This window comes from Urocitellus parryii, chromosome 10 (genome assembly GCF_045843805.1).
Source record: "Urocitellus parryii isolate mUroPar1 chromosome 10, mUroPar1.hap1, whole genome shotgun sequence".
Taxonomy (NCBI): domain Eukaryota; kingdom Metazoa; phylum Chordata; class Mammalia; order Rodentia; family Sciuridae; genus Urocitellus; species Urocitellus parryii.
Window position 1 is genome coordinate 92,370,305 of NC_135540.1, and position 15,523 is coordinate 92,385,827.

The 15,523-nt window shown below is 36.3% G+C and overlaps 1 pseudogene; it reads left to right on the top strand.

The window, feature by feature from the left end:
• The window catches only part of LOC144257232 (UDP-glucuronosyltransferase 2B31-like), a 34,705-nt pseudogene extending 27,069 nt beyond the window's left edge, over positions 1-7,636 (top strand).
• The last annotated feature ends 7,887 nt before the right edge of the window (positions 7,637-15,523 follow it).

The following is a 15,523-nucleotide window of genomic DNA, read 5'->3' on the forward strand; positions in this document are numbered from 1 at the left end:
CATTGTATAAATCTTTCACCTCTTTTGTTAGGTTGATTCCCAAGTATTTTATTTTTTTTGAGGATATTGTGAATGGAATGTTTTTCCTCACTTTCGTTTCAGAAGTTTTGTCACTGATATACAGAAATGCCTTTGATTTGTGCGTGTTGATTTTATATCCTGCCACTTTGCCGAATTCATTCATTAGTTCTAGTAGTTTTTTTGTAGACCCTTTTGGGTATTCTATGTATAGAATCATGTCATCTGCAAATAGTGATAATTTAAGTTCATCTTTTCCAATTTTTATGCCTTTAATTTCTTTCGTTTGTCTAATTGCTCTGGCCAGTGTTTCGAGAACTATATTGAATAGAAGTGGTGATAAAGGGCATCCCTGTCTTGTTCCAGATTTTAGAGGGAATGCCTCCAATTTTTCTCCGTTCAGAATGATGTTAGCCTGGGGCTTAGCGTAGATAGCTTTTACAATATCAAGGTAAGTTCCTGTTATCCCTAGTTTTTCTAATGTTTTGAACATAAAGGGATGCTGTACTTTGTCGAATGCTTTTTCTGCGTCTATAGAGATGATCATGTGGTTCTTATCTTTAAGTCTATTGATATGGTGAATAACATTTATTGATTTCCGTATATTGAACCATCCCTGCATCCCAGGGATGAATCCTACTTGATCATAGTGCACAATTTTTTTGATGTGTCTTTGTATCCGATTCGCCAGAATTTTATTGAGGATTTTTGCATCTAGGTTCATCAGAGATATTGGTCTGTAGATTTCTTTCTTTGAAGTGTCTTTGTCTGGTTTCGGAATCAATGTGATGTTGGCCTCATAGAATGAATTTGGAAGAACTCCCTCTTTTTCTATTTCCTGAAATAACTTGAAAAGTATTGGTATTAATTCTTCTTTAAAGGTTTTGTAAAACTCTGCTGTATACCCATCCGGTCCTGGGCTTTTCTTGGTTGGTAGTCTTTTGATTACTTCTTCAATTTCATCCATTGATATTGGTCTGTTCAAATCATGTGTGTCCTCCTGACTCAGTCTGGGCAAGTCATATGTCTTAAGAAATTTATTGATGTCTTCACTATCTTCTATTTTATTGGAATATAGGTTTTCAAAATAATTTCTAATTATCTTCTGTATTTCTGTGGCGTCTGTTGTGATATTGCCTTTTTCATCCCTTATGTTAGTAATTTGAGTTCTCTCTCTTCTTCTCTTCATTAGCATGGCTAAGGGTCTGTCAATCTTGTTTATTTTTTCAAAGAACCAACTTTTAGTTTTGTTAATTTTTTCAATAGTTTCTTTTGTTTCAATTTCATTGATTTCCGCTCTGATTTTAATTATTTCTTGCTTTCTGCTGCATTTACTATTGTTTTGCTCTTCCTTTTCTAGGGCTTTGAGATGAAGTGTGAGCTCATTTATTTGTTGGTTTTTCCTTTTTTTGAGGAATGACCTCCAGGCGATGAATTTCCCTCTTAAAACTGCTTTCATTGTGTCCCATAGATTCCGATATGTTGTGTCTGAATTTTCATTTATCTCTAAGAATTTTTTGATTTCCTCCTTTATGTAACCCCTTGATCATTCAGTAACATATTGTTCATTTTCCATGTGATATTGGATTTTCCGTTCCTTCTTTTATCATTAATTTCCAGTTTCAATCCATTATGATCAGATAAAATGCATGGTATAATCTCCACCCCTTTATATTTATTGAGGGTTGCCCTATGGCATAATATATGGTCTATTTTTGAGAAGGATCCATGTGCTGCTGAGAAAAAAGTATATCCATTCGATGATGGTTGGTATATTCTATATATGTCAGTTAAGTCTAGGTTATTGATTGTGGTATTGAGTTCTATAATTTCTTTATTCAACTTTTGCTTGGAGGTTCTGTCCAATGGTGAGAGAGGTGTGTTAAAGTCACCTATAATTATTGTGTTGTGATCTATTTGATTCTTGAACTTGAGGAGAATTTGTTTTATGTATTTCGCAGCACCGTTATTTGGTGCATAAATATTGATAATTGTTATATCTTGTTGTTTAATGGTTCCTTTTAACAGTATATAATGTCCTTCCTTATCCCTTTGGATTAACTTAGTCTTGAAGTCGATTTTATTCGATATGAGGATGGCCACACCTGCTTGCTTGCGCGGACCGTGTGCATGGTATATTTTTTCCCAACCTTTCACCTTCAGCCTGTGTATGTCTTTTCCAGTCAGGTGTGTCTCCTGGAGGCAGCATATTGTTGGATTTGTTTTTTTAATCCATGTTACCAGCCTATGTCGCTTTATTGGAGTTTTAAATCATTAATGTTTAGTGTTACTATTGATATATGGTTTGTACTTCCAGCCATGTTTGATTATTTATCTCTCTTTTTTTAATATTTCATTTGTTTCTCCATGATTAGCTTTCCCCGCTCCGTCTGTCTTTACTGAGGTACTTCCCACTGTTGGCTTTGGTTATTGTTTTCCATTTCTTCCTCGTGAAGTGTTTTGCTCAAGATGCTTTGCAACACTGGTTTTCTGGCTGCAAATTCTTTTAGTTTTTGTTTATCGTGAAAGATTTTTATTTCGTTGTCGTATCTGAAGCTTAATTTTGCTGGGTACAGAATTCTTGGTTGGCATCCATTGTCTTTCAGTGTTTGAAATACGTTGTTCCAGGATCTTCTCGCTTTCAGCTTCTGAGTTGAAAAGTCCGTTGTTAACCTTATTGGTTTACCCCTGAATGTAATCTTTCTCTTTTCTCTTGCAGCTTTTAATATTTTCTCTTTGTTCTGTATATTGGATATCTTCATAACAATGTGTCTTGGCGTTGGTCTACTGTGATTTTTTATGCTCGGTGTCCTGTATGCATCTACAATTTGTATATCTGTTTCCTTTTTTATTTCTGGAAAGTTTTCTGCAATTATTTCATCTAGTAGATTACTCATTCCCCTGGTTTGAATCTCTATCCCTTCCTCTATCCCAATGACTCTTAAATTTGTTTTTTTTATATTATCACATATCTCTTGTAGGTTTCTCTCGTGATTTTTAACCAGCCTATCTGAGTTGGCTAGACTCTTTTCCAGATGATATATTTTGTCTTCGTTATCTGACGTTCTGGCTTCTACTTGCTCCACTCTATTAATGATACTCTCATTTGAGTTTTTAATTTGGTTTATAATTTCCCTCATTTCTAAGATCATTGTTTGATTCTTTTTTATAGTCTCTATCTCCTGATAAAGATGCTTAACTTCTTCTTTTATCTGTTTATGTAATTCATTCTCAATGTGTTCTTTCGCTGCTTGAATTTGCTGTCTCATATCCTCTTTAAGGTTCCGTTCCATCTGTCTCAGGTGATCCATGAGTTCTTTATATGACCATTTTTCTGGTGACTCTATATCCTCTTGAATATTTAGGCTGCCCTGCATTGTTTGCACTCCTTTTCTTCCTTGCTTTTTCATGCTGTTCATATTGTTTCTTGTTCTGTTTGACTGCTGAGTTACTGTTTACTCCTATAAATTTATTTGATGCTTGGGAGGAAAGGTATTAGAAGGGATGGGAAGAAGCCACTAAAGAGAATGAGAGTAAGCAGGTAGAATTCAAGGAAGGGGGAATAAGAAAATTGAAAAGAAATGTAAAGGCAGGAGAAAAGAAGGAAAGAACAAAATAGAAAATTTAAAAGAATTTAAAAAAATAATAATAGTAGAAATGAAAAATTAAATTAAAAAAATTGAATAAAATAAAATAAGATGGATTAAAAAACATTTAAAAGGACAGCAAAAAAAAAATTATAAAGGTAGTCCTAGAGTTCGATTAACTGCTCTTCCAGTAGATGGAGCTATGCCTACCGGGCCAAGTCTCTCCTCTCAGTAGGCGGGAGTCAATCACTGTGCAGCAGTTCTTCCTCCCGGACTGGGGAGTCTCCACTCCTGCTGTGGGCGGGGCCTTTCCCAGAGCTGGTCAGGGGTCGTTTGCAGCACTGGGCTGGCAGGTGGGGGGTGGTCGTCTGTAGCTCCAAACCACCAGAGGAGGTTCACAGAGTCGGGCTGGCCGGGGCCGAGCAGGCAGAGCCCGCTCCCCCACTCACTGCAAGGTTGCAGGCAGCGGCTGCTTGGCGCCAGCTGTTGGCGGTTCACAAAGCCGCGGCGGGCGTGGGCCCTGGCAGGCAATGTCTGCTCAATGTCTGCTCCTATGTTCACTGTAATGTGTGGACTGCAACCACCCGGCAGCGGCCGGTGGTGGATCACGGAGCCGGGCCGGTGTGGGCCCAGGCAGGCCGCGCCCGCTCCTAAGCTCAGTGCACCCTGTGGGCCGCTCCTCTGGCAGCGGCCAGCAGCGGTTCACAGAGCCAGGCCGGTGTGGGCCCAGGCAGGCCCGCCCGCTCCTAAGATTGCTGCTACGTGTGAGCAGCGGCTGGCTGCGGTTCACATAACCAGACAGCGGGGGCCCAGGCGGTCTATGTCTGCTCCTACGTTCGCTGCAACGTGCGGGCTGCAACCACCCGGCAGCGGCCGGTGGTGGATTACGGAGCCGGGCCGGTGTGGGCCCAGGCAGGCCACGCCCGCTCCTAAGATTGCTGCTACGAGTGAGCAGCAGCCATTTGGCAGCGGCTGGTGGGGCTGTGCCCCTGCTCTGCGTTGCGGAGATTCAGTAGTCTGTGACAAGCAGACACCTCCAATTAAAGTTACTAGTTCCTGGTAGGTCTCCTTTCAGTGGAATTTTGCTTGAAGTTTCTCAACCTGACGCCTGTGGGTGTATTAATGAGTCTCTCTGATCCCCTTACCACGGACGCATTGAATGTGCTGCCTCTTCACCTGCAGCCATGTTCCAATCTCACTACTGAAATGTTTAATTCCATTTTGTGTTCATTCTTGTACAACATCAGAGTTAGGGATGAAGTTGCAATCTTCTACATATGGCTATCCAGTTTTACCAGCACCATATTTAGAAAAGGCTCTCTTTTCTCCAATGTGTATTTTTGGCAACATTCTCAAGAATCAGATGGCTACAACTATACAGTTTTATTTTTTGGGCCCTAATTATATTTCATTGGTCTGTGTCTCTTTTTTATCCCACACTTTGTTATTTGTGTTATTATGGCTCTGTAGTCCATTTTAAAATCAGAATTGTGTTAATTCCAGCATTTCTCCTATTGTTCACAATTGCTTTGGATATTTGAGGTCTTTTGGGCTTCCATATGAATTTTATGATTTTTATTTTATTTCTGTGAAGAATTTCATTGGTATTTTGACATGGATATTATTAAATCTGTAGATTGGTTTCAGCCAGATGGCTATTTCAACAGTATTCTTTCTGCTGATTCATGACTTTCCATCTTCCAGTATCTTCTTTCTTCAATATTCTATAAATTTTATTGTAGAAAACTTACACTTCCTTATTACATTTATTCCTAGTGATTTTTCTTTGAAGATATTGTCAAAAAAATGTTTTTTCTGATTTCTTTCTCACTGAGTTTGTATGTATATATTTAAAAAGCTACTTTGTTTTGTGTGGCAATTTGTATATTGTTACTTTTCTGAGTTTGTATTTCATTATCAGATTTAAGTCTTCTAATGGATTCTTAAGGATCTTTGAAAAGGCAGAACATATGACCTGCAAATCCTATATCATGATCCAATTAGTGGGCACATTGCTGTACTTACTTCACCATCCCTGCAAGTTAATTGTGATATTTCCTGGTTATCACTTAGGATATGGTGTGTATTGCTTGTATTATTGAGGCTTATTATAGAAAATGCAATGTATTTTATATTATTAGGAAATACATTTAAAACAACATAAAATAATAGAAGAAATCCCTAGGGCTACTATGCTAATATGACCAAAAAAAGTACCTCTGAGGAGTGACATGATGGCCAAGACCTTAGCCATGAGATATAAGCAAGATTTATGGTGTTGTATGAAAGGATATTCAAGGAAAAGTCAGACGAGATTAAAAGTATGAAGGTGCCAAGGGGAGAACACATTTGTTGACACTGGAGAACAGAGAGAACACACATGTGCTCAAAACCACTAAAAATTAGGAATGGACCCAAAATATGATGTATTTATCCCACTTCTAAGTATATATTCAAAGATTTAAAATCAGTATACTATAGGAATTCAACTACATTGATGTTTGTAGTAGCACAGTTCACTCTAGCCACACTCTGAAACCAATGTAGGTCCCCTCAATAGATGAATGAATAAAGAAATTGTGGTGTATACACATAATGGAGTATTGGTCCTAAAACATGAAATTATGTCACTTTCCAGTAGATACATAGAACTGGAGACTATCATGCCAAGTGAAATAAGTCTGGCTTTAAAAGTCAAAGGTCAAATGTTTTCTCTTATATGTGCAAGTTAATCCAAAATAATGAGGTACACCTGAGGAGAAAGAATAAAAAAGAAGAGAGAATTTTATCAAAATAGAGGAAAATCAATAGAGCAAACAAATCAGATTGAGGAGGAATAAGCAGGAACAGGAAAAGGGAAGAAGAGTGGAAAAAATCTGGCTAAAGTTCATGTGTACATTTGTGGATATATCACAGTGAATCCCAATATCAATTTTATGCAAAAAACACTAATTTTAAAAAAGTATACATAAATTGCAGAAATATCAGTAGAGAAAAGAGAGTGAAGCAAGGGGAGGGGGGGTATGGGAAGAGAGGAATTATAGGGGCTGAGTTAGAGCAAATTATACTCCTTGCTTTTGTGATTGCATTAAAATGTTAAATATAAATTTAAAAAGTCAATAAAAATAAAATTTAAAAAACACATATGCCTAGAAAGAATGAGTGAGGAAATATAATATCAGAAATCATGGCCAGTGTCTAACCCATTAGAATGCACTAGTACAAGAATAGACTTGGTTTTATTCTATTTATGATGAGAAGTCACATGAAGATTTTGAGCAGGATAGCTTCATAATCAGATGTGTATATTTTAATAATCCCAGCCTGGCTACAGAGTGGAAAATACAGTAGAGGGTAAAAAAGAAGAGGAAAAACAGAGAGAATACTTAGGAAGCACTGAACACCATGATATGATTCCCCTTTAAAAGCTTTAAGGTGATACTTTACAAATTATGTGCTTTCTCTCTCACTTATTGCACTCAGAATGGTTCATAACTATTTCCTCTGATGAAAAGAATTTGACTCACCTTCTTGAAATTCCATGGGCACTTTTGAAATATTTTACATCAAAACATAAGCTAAAATCAGACATTATATGGTGACAAAAGAAAAAACAAATCATATGCAGGGCAAGTCTCTGATAATTATTTGAAATCATCCATATGGCACTTGTGAAAAACTTTCATTGACTTCATGTGCTTATACAGATTAACTTACTTTCAATATTAATGCTTTTATGTTTCACATTTAGATATAAAGAGAATGCTATGAAGTTATCAAGAATTCAGCATGATCAGCCAGTGAAGCCTCTGGACCGAGCTGTCTTCTGGATTGAGTTTGTCATGCGCCACAAAGGAGCTAAACACCTCCGGGTTGCTGCCCATGACCTCTCCTGGTTCCAGTTCTACTCTTTGGATGTGATTGGGTTCCTGCTGGCCTGTGTGGCAACTGGGATGTTCATCATCACTAAATGCTGTCTGTTTTGTTGCCAGATGTTTTCTAAAACTGGAAAGAAGAAAAAAAGGGAGTGATTTTATCTAGGCCTGGCTCCTCCCATTGCTCCCATTAGAGGAGGTTATATGGCTAGGTTCCTACCTATCCTAACAACTTTTCACAAATCACTTTGTCAAGTCAAATTTTATCTTCATGAAATTCACTCCCTGTGTAAGAGACAGAAATATTTCTGTTCAAGGAAAAGTTATTTGAGAAAATAAAATTAAACCATATGCATTTATATTGCCATTTGATTCTGTTTTGTAGCTTTCACCACTTTGAAGACAGAGTTCACTAATTAGAGTGTTCTGATTTGCCTTTCCATTGGTTTTCCAGGAAACTGGAAGTGATGCTTACCTTTCATTGTACATTCAGCCCCAGCATCCATCTTTTCTGAAAGATGAAGGAAACAAAGTCATTTGTCAGTGGCTTTAGAAATGTAGTGATGCCTACCTGCTTTCTCTTATCAAATGGGAGTATGTGGGAAATATTTGGTTTTATGAGCTCATTCGCTTTTGCTCTTAGCCCTTTAAAAATGTTCCCCTAGAGGGCTGGAGATGTGGCTCAAGCAGTAGCATGCTCGCCTGGCATGCATGCAGCCTGGGTTCAATCCTCAGCACCACATACAAATAAAGATGTTGTGTCCACCAAAAACTAAGAAATAAATAATGAAATTCTCTCTCTCTCTCTCTTCTCTCTCTCTCTCTCTCTCTCTCTCTCTCTCTCTCTCTCTCTGTCTCTCTAATGTTCACCTAGATGTCTTCATTTTAATTCCTTTTTTGGGTGGATATATAAAATATAATTTTTTTGATTTTTGATTGAAGAGACCAGAAGGGTCTGACTGTAACAAAGAAATAGCCTGTGTTCACTTTAGTTATAGCATTACAGACCAAGGGGTTCAGTAGGTGTAAAATTTCAGTGTAGCAAGGGATCCTCTTGTAAACAGGTTGCTTGCAAGGTCACAGCCATCTCTGCCCACCTCTGGACAACTGTGTTTGATTAAGACTCTGAGCTAAGACAGAGAACCAGCATGATCAGTGGTTTGGGAATATCACACAGGAGTTCCTAGAAAAGCAGCTTCCCAGCCTTATGTTGGCTCAATCAAACCAGGAATTCATATATGGCTTCCAAAAATCTTACAAAATTATGAAGTCATAGTGTTAACAGAGCTGGGAACTTCTGAGACACTGAGGCAATGCGAAGACCCCCTTCAAACCCCGAGTCTTATGATCAGTTCAGAATAATTTCAGACAAGTCACTCAGAGTAAAAGGAATAAGTTTACTGAAGGGATATAGCAAAAGGGAAAGGGCACACTTTCATAGGAGAGAATTGTTCCTCTCAGAGAGGAGAAGGGAAATGAGCTTCTCCTGCACTTGGGTTTCATTGGGGATCCCAGAGAAGTTTCCAGTAAGTTCCGCCCAGGTCCACCTTTGGATGTTGACTGAGAGCAGGGTGACATCAGACTTTGAAGAACTGACTGTCATGGCAACTCTAATTACCTTGGCCCATGCTGACTAGTTCTAATTGGATTTTGGTGTTATTTTAGAACCTGGGACTGAACTCAGTGCATTTGACCACTGAGCCCATATCCCTAGGCCTATTTTGTATTTTATTTACAGGCAAGGTCTCACTGAGTTCCTTAGGCCCTTGCTAACCTGCGGAGCCTGGCTTTGAACTCATAATTCTCCTGGCTCTGCCTCCTGAGTCCCTGGGATTATAGGTGTGCACCATTGTGCTCAGCTTCTAATTGGATTCTTAACCACACATTCTTACAGATTATACATTTAGGAAGAAATATTGTTATCTTCCAGAATTTCAGGATCTTAAGACAAGTGTCTCTTGGGTTCCTCCCATTAACATTATCTTGAGTCTGCATTTTTCCTGCAGTTAACAGGTAATTTGCTGAGGAATGTGACATATCCTGTCCACTTAGGCCAGGCAGGGTTGCAGGTCAATTGCTTCCTGGAAAATAAAACATGTTGGGGGTAAGCACAGTGAGCCCATTTTAGAGAATTATTCTCTCAACTTTGTGTTCCCATTATTCTCATATGTCTGTTTTTTACTGAGAAGAATTATATTTAAAGCTATCACTTAATAAACTCAAAGTACCGAAGAAAAATGTACATTGAAGTGTCAGAAATCTTTGGCCATCCCTTGTATAAGACACACCAGGAACACATATTCCCAACACATGGAACTTTGAGGAGTTCTCTAGGCAACTGCATAGAGTTTACTATTGCAATGTTCATTTTCTTTATTTTTTAAAACTAATTTTAAACTTCAGGAAATGTCTTGATGAATATAAGCACAAAGATTGAGGACTTACGCACATATTTCTAGTACAACTATCTAAGTAGCACTGAGAAAATTGTTTCGTTTGGTTCAATTAGATTCTTAATTTAGAAAAAATTTTGTCATTTTGCCTAATGAATTCCTTCTCAAATATGTGACAATGTTTTCATCCAAGACTAGGAGGCCTATAATTGTGGTTTCTAGCACTTTCATATTTCTACACTAAGAGTGTGCAATTCATTCTCTTTAAGGCATATAATGTTGAAGCATAGAAATGCAAATTATAGGTCGTGTGTCTTAAATTGTCAATTAAAAAAATGAGTGAAAGAATTTCTATTATATATTCTTAACTACTTCCATCTCTTCTTTTAAATTTATTTTATATAATAAATATTTGCAAGCTCCTAATATGAACCCAAAGGAGTAGGAGATATAAAGAGCAAAAATCACATCCAAATTCCTTTCAGTTCACTTTCAGAAACAAGGATCAGAGTTGTTCCTCTGAATTGTACAAAAGAGATGGAAGAATGCTGGAAAATTTTTTCCATTAGTCTCATACATTGAATAAATATATAACTGAAAATATTTGTTTACATTTGTGTCTATCATCATTCCAGATTTAGAGGATAAACAAATACATGGTTACCTCTATACCAGCTGGATTACTATGATGATATTTAAGATTTGGAAAAAAGAAATGATTACACATAGTGTGTTCCCCATGTTTTCTCACACTGTGTTATATATATATATATATATATATATATATATATATATATATATATGACACAGTTTACAGATATGTAAATATAAGCAACATATCTGTAATAAACAGACTTATATACATATTTTACATGCACACATAGTAGGTTTATTAAACTACATGTACTTTTAAACATATTTGCCTTCATTATTGAAAGTCCTTTCAGACACCAGGCATATGTGTATTTACATGACAACTTCCCAATAGCTGTAATCTTCCTTTTCCTGTTCAGTATGACCCACTACATTATCAGAGACAGTGGCCAAAGCAGATATCTGGCTCATTCATACCTAATGGATCCAGAGTTTTCTTTCCCAACCCTACCAAATGTTCATTTTGTTGGAGGACTCCACTGTAGACCAGCCAAACCTCTGTCCAAAGTAAACCTGTTCCCATTTAGTTGTTTCTATCTTTCTTACATCTTCATCAGGTATGATTCTCTCTTTTTTGCTCAAAATCACTCACTCACAGTGACAGAATTACCTGAAATGGAACAAAGATACCTGTAAGTTGGAATTCTTGCATGTCTATACCACCCCACCACATGTATGTGAATTTCATTTTTGTTACAGAAGAATAGGGATTTTTGATGGGACTTTTGAGGATAGGGTCAATTAAATGAAGATTTTCTTTACTTAACCCATAAGAAAATACCAGTCATTCTCTGGCAGAATATTGAGAAGGGACTAACATATATCACAGGAAAATGCTGAATATGCAGAAAAACAATGTAGCACAGTCTCTGTCCCAAACACCCTTTAATTCTGCATTGAAAGATAGACTATGAGCAAGAAAGAGAAATTGTATGAAAATTGGTCCCACAGTTTGGCTGGGCACAAATCATGAGCCACTGAAGCAGGAACAAACTTTATTTCTGAACTCTACCAGCACACTCCACACACGCTCCCAGGAACTCCCCCAAATGTGACGCGGCTCCTCCAGGTACCAGCAACAGGAAATATCCCTCCTCTGGTACTTCCCCAACCAATGGGAACTCTCCAGGAATCTCCATGAGAGCTCAAGCAGAACTCAAAAGGAACTCTGCCAGAACTCAAAAGTCATCATCTTAATGGCTCACTAGCGTCACCTCTCCACCACTACTTCTGGCAAAAATGCCATGCGTCATCCCGACTCGGCTATGGCCCTCAACATCTCCTCCCTTCTCTTTAATTAAACAACAAGCAATGTGGCTTACGGACCGTGCCTGTTAGGCTGTCCAATACTACATATGGTCGTTACCCATCATCAGATGAGCTAACGTCAAGGCATCAGCCTCCTGTCATAGGTTGGTACCACTGCAATTGGATCATACCTGTCACTGACTACCAGTCCAGCATACAGCCATACTTGTGGAAAGGCCTTTGCACCAGTGGGGGGGTGAGGTTCTTTGCCTCACCTCTGTTGGCACCGAAATTTGGCCTTGGTGCCAGTGGCTTCCTTGCCATTCACCATAATAGTCTCAGAAATTTCTATATATTTGGAAGTATCAAATATTTGGAAAATACAGAAAAAAAGCACATTTTTAATTATATTCAATATTTTAAAAATGCTAGTGGAATGTGTTTGGAATGTTCCCAGCATGAAGAATTGGTAAATGCTAAGGAGACTGAAGTGCTAATTGCCATGATGTGATCAGAAAACATTATATGCATGTGTTGAAGTATCACACAATTTTCCAAAAGGTACAGAAATAAGGGTAAAATAAAAATTTCCTCAAAGGATGATAAAAATGAAAATAAAATGCCGAGTTTTACCTGCTTCACCATTGGAGATTATACGGATCAAAAATGTTTTGCTGTATATAATATTTATAGTACTTATTTGAAATTATTTCTATCTACAGTTTGGAGGAATGATGTAAAACTTATACATTGTTCTTGTTATACTATTGTAATTATTTTATTAAAAATACTCAACTCTATTGTCAGCCATTATGAAAATATTTTTGGAAAATTAAGTGCATTTGATATATAAGATTTTTATTTTCTTGGCATATGAAAAAGCACATAAAATAGGATTAGAGTTATCTAAATAGGCAACATATATATGCACTTAGTTGTATGAATAGAAAAGAACACAGAATAAAAACATACATGTTTATATGTATTTGCCCTCTAGAGATAGCATCCATGCCCTTATACATACTGAGGATATGCTAGGACACTGAACAATATCTACAGCACTTAACACAAAAAACTTAAATCAATTTAAATTTGAAACAAGAAGGAGATTATTAGTAAGATAATTTCCTTTTGTATACTATTCCAACTTTTATAATGAACCTTTAAAATTTAATTTTAAAGGATGTTACCAAATAAGAAGGACCAGACTCTCAGTAGTTAATCTGTAATATGAGAATAAGTCAGTTAATGATATGAGTATGCACAAAATAAAAAATAAAGAAATGAAAAAAATTTTAAAAAAAGATGTATCTATTCTTTTTTTTTTATTTTTTCAACAGCCACATCAATGTTTATAGTGGCACAATTCACAATAGCTAAACTGTAGAACCAACCTAGATGCCCTTCAGTAGATGAATGAATAAAAAAATGTGGCATATATACACAATGGAATATTACTCAGCAACAAAGGAGAACAAAATCATGGAATTTGCAGGCAAATGGATGGCATTGGAGAAGATAATGCTAAGTGAAGTTAGCCAATCCCCCCAAAACAAATGCTGAATGTTTTCTCTGATATAAGGAGTCTGATTCTTAGTAGGGCAGGGAGTGGGGAGCATGGGAGGAATAGATGTACTCTAGATAAGGTAGAGGGGTGGGAGTAGAAAGGAGGGGTGAGTGAGTTAGCAAGGATGGTGGAATATGATAGATGATAGATATATGATAGATATAATTATCCAAAGTACATGTATGCGGACACGAATTGGTTGGAACATACTTTATGTATAACCAGAGATATAAAAAATTGTGCTGTATATGTGGAATAAGAATTGTAATGCATTCTGCTGTTATTTATTTTTAAAAATAACTTAAAATAAAATAATAATAATAATAATAATAATAAGGAAAAAATAAAGACAAAAACAAATGTTTCCCACAACATGGATGAAGAAGGATATAACCGGAGCAACAGTGAGGTTAAATAGCAAATACTATTGCCTACAGCACTATAAGTCATCTGAACACATAAAATATCTAGATGTACCATGTGAGTCACAGGCAAAATGCATTCATTAAGAAACAGAGGTCATCAAGATAAAACTAATTTTGAACAATGCTGTAGACAATAGGCAACCTGTAAGTCAAGTATGGAGTTATTTCATCTTGTTCTTTAAAATTTCTTCTTCTTCTTCTTCTTCTTCTTCTTCTTCTTCTTCTTCTTCTTCTTCTTCTTCTTCTTCTTCTTCTTCTTCATTTCTTTTTCAAACAAACCTTAACCAATGGCTAGCAAGTGAAATATAGTGGTTGCTTGGGGAGACTATGGAATTTATGTCAGAGATGAAAAGTGAAAACAGAAACAATAATAAAAGTGAGGAAATAATATTGAAAAGATTTCAAATATTTTTTTTTTAATTTCCATTTCATTTTTGGGTGAGGAACTTTATTGAACAAAGTAGAATTATTCTTGTATGGAATACATAATACAAATGATCAGAAACCAACTCTTAGGATAACCCTAATACAATTTAGTAATATTTTTTTTCCTTCAGAAACAGTCTAAAGACAGAAGTGACTTACTCAATAGCTTGACAAAATCTGTAGTGGAGAAGTCTGGTGAAACTCTCACAATGCTATGAAAAGTTTTTCTTGTCCATCACAGTGACATGATAACAAAAATCTGTTACAGCCAGTTATACACAGCACATTGTACTAGGAAGTCAATTTTACAATGTAATTTTATGTAATATTTAATATGTACAGAATATGTCCATCAAACATGGAGCTAAACATATATACTATTATAAGTTAATGTGAATATTAACAATTATTTCACAGAAATTCTAACCCAATATCAGACACCTGAATTCCAGGGATTCTAAAAATGTTAATAATTAAAAATGATTTAGAAGAAGAATTTGCAATATAATATTAAATTTAAGTTATAAGGAATTTTAAAGCAAAGATAAAGGTAAGTAAGGATTTTTCTCAATTATATCTAAATTTATCTTAATAGTTACAGTGAAATAAAAGAGCAATGAACACACAATGTTTAACCAAATATTCACCAGTGCATTGCTGTGTATTGAAAGTATTCTGTGCATCAGAATCTCATACCAGAAAGTTTAGTAATAAATCATTTTAAGTTCTATAAAGACACTTTCTTAAAAAGCCTCACATAAGGGCCACACTCCACTTTCTAAAAAAAATATATTTGGCAGATGATCTGCAATGATTATGCAAGTAAATTTGGCTTTCACAATTGTGAGTCTTTAGTGATGGCATAGATATCAACATCACAATCATAGTTATTTCTCACAGAGAATAGTTTGGGTATGTGGGGATTCTTTAGAGAGCCACTGAAGTATCTGAGAAGGCATGATATTGTTCTCTATGGACTAAGTGAGGAGGATAAGAGCAAGTATAGGTAGTTTTGTTTGGTGAGATGTAGCCACATATTGAAGGAAACTAGAAAAATTCATTGAGTATAGACACAAGAACCAATGCAATTTACATATTAAAACATCACAAAGGGATATGTTATAACATTCTTTTGTAATAAAATATGTCTCATCCTTTGGATACATAGGATTATTTACATCAGTACAGGAAGAATGGAAATTGACTAGAGAGAACATTTTTACTAGGATTGTCAGATGAGAAGTCTAATCTCCTCTCAAGGTTGGGAAATTGAGTCAGGCATCAGACTTCACCTTGAACACTTTAGATTTGGGTAATTTTCTCTCTTATT